The sequence below is a fragment of the Kryptolebias marmoratus genome, linkage group LG8 (genome assembly GCF_001649575.2).
Source record: "Kryptolebias marmoratus isolate JLee-2015 linkage group LG8, ASM164957v2, whole genome shotgun sequence".
Lineage (NCBI taxonomy): Eukaryota > Metazoa > Chordata > Actinopteri > Cyprinodontiformes > Rivulidae > Kryptolebias > Kryptolebias marmoratus.
The window spans coordinates 8025068-8027038 of record NC_051437.1 but is presented as its reverse complement, the minus strand read 5'-3'; the positions used below and the strand labels follow the sequence as shown (position 1 = coordinate 8027038).

Here is a 1971-nt window from a genome sequence, read left to right as displayed (position 1 = left end):
CTGGACGGGACCTGGACAAAATGTCCCACTGCAGTTGATATGTTAATTATTATTTTCAGGTTTTTGTAGTACAGCTTCCATTTCCTTTCCATGACACGTACGCGACAGAATCAAATTAAAGGCCAAGCATACTGCCTGCCACCTTTCAATGCCAGACTAAAATCAGCTTAATGCTGTTTTGGTCCTTACTTGAAAATAACTTTATGCTCGATCTCGTGTAATATCGCTGAGACGTCACACTCAGAGTGTGTGCTGTGAATGACTCTCAGCTACTACCACACCAAGTTTGAGCACAAAATCTGTAAAATTGACTGAGTTGTAGTAGTTTTTGTGTTGGTTAGTGGCGATTAGCGGTGGTGGCCAAGTTAAACTGGTTTGACTCCAAAAGTTAATCAGCTGTAGACGCACATCTGATGATTACTTGCTTAGAATGTCATTAAAATCCATCCAGTGGTTCATGAGATATTTCGCTAACAGACAAACAAGGTTGACTGCATTAATAAAACTTTAATCGTAGTTCTTGCTCGATGAGTTGCACTTATTATGAGTTGAGAATGACTCTTAGCTACTACCAGACTAAATTTTAGTTCAATATCTGCTAAACTGACTGAACCACAGCCATCTTTGTGTTTTCTAAGGTCAGTTGACTGCGACGGCCATCTTGAATTGGATTGGCTCCAGCTGTGGATCAGTCATAGAGCTACACGGATTGAATACTTCCTGAAATCTTTATCGAATTCATTCCGGTGGATCGTGAGATATTTTGCAAACAGACAGACCGAGCTGACTTTACGTCGTTCTGGGTAAGATTTCAAACAAGGTTCTTGCACGGTCGTTCCAAGAGCTCAGAACCAGTGTCGGGGATCAGTCTCAGCTACTACCGCACCAAACGTTAGGCCGTTACATGTAAAACTGACAGAGTTGTCGCCTGGTGTTTGTGCTCTCTAAGGTCAGTTAGCTGTGGCGGCCATCTTGAATCAGGCCGACTCTGAAAGACAATCAGTTGTAGGTGTGCTTCGGGTGATTCATCTCTGCACGTTTCATTAAAGTTCGTGGAGTGGTTCAGGAGTTATTTTGTTAACAGGCAGAGGAACAGAGAAAAACACGAGTAGTTAAACACGCAAGCTGGGTATTCCATGGGTATTTTTGTGGCATTTTAACAATTTAGTAATCCGGACGAAAAGCCCATCAGGTTCAGATGGAAACTTTTTAGTTGTTGTTGTTCTTGTGAGTAAATGTCGATCTCGGCGAGCCTCCAGCAGGCCCGGGCTCTCCTCGGGGCCGCGGCCCCTTTAAGAGCACCATGGCACCGCTCGAGTCCAGGCAGACATTTTTCAATGCAATGCTTTTTTTTTTCCACCCTTGCATAAATTATGTTCATGACGTAGTGCAGAAGGACAATTTCGAGGCAAATTTGCCCCACTTTGCCGCTCAGGGGGGCTTCGAGGGGAGACACCTGGAGGATCCGTGTCGGTGTGAACTGTTGCAAAGGCCATCGTCATTAAATATTAAGAGAGGTGGTGTGTGAAGGTGGTGGTGGTTGGAGGAGGAGGCGGAGGAGGGGAGGGGGGGGGGCAGCCTAACGTTGCAGCCCTCCTTATCAATGCAAATACCTCTCTTTTGTGTGCGGTCACAGCGCCTGTCTGGGAGCTGAGATGAATTTCTAATGATGTGTGAGCGGCACAAACCGTGACGGGGGAGCCGCGGGGAGAGCGGGGGGAACACGGACGAGACGCCGCCGTCACGCGGTGAGTTTGGCCGCGGCGAGCCGGACTGAGCTCGGGCTCGGTGCCGCGCGCCGAGCGGCGGCGAAAAATGGCGAGAGGAAATGAGTTTCGGTTAATATGCAATGCTCGTAATTAGCATAATTTATATATTTATGATAAAGAGAGGGAAATGCATAATGTTCGGGCTCTCCGGCGCGGGGTTCACACGATTTCTGTCGGCGGTGCTCGTCCTGGAAGGGGGGGG

At 47.5% G+C, this 1971-nt stretch overlaps 1 protein-coding gene across 2 annotated transcripts in view; it reads left to right on the top strand.

The window, feature by feature from the left end:
- The first annotated feature begins 1578 nt into the window (after nucleotides 1-1578).
- Nucleotides 1579-1971, top strand: part of pou6f1 (POU class 6 homeobox 1) — a 15614-nt gene continuing 15221 nt past the window's right edge. For both annotated transcript variants that reach the window (XM_017419254.3, XM_037977165.1), the window contains exon 1: nucleotides 1579-1748. The gene's annotated coding sequence lies outside the window, so the exon portion shown is untranslated. The remainder of the gene's footprint in view (nucleotides 1749-1971) is intronic.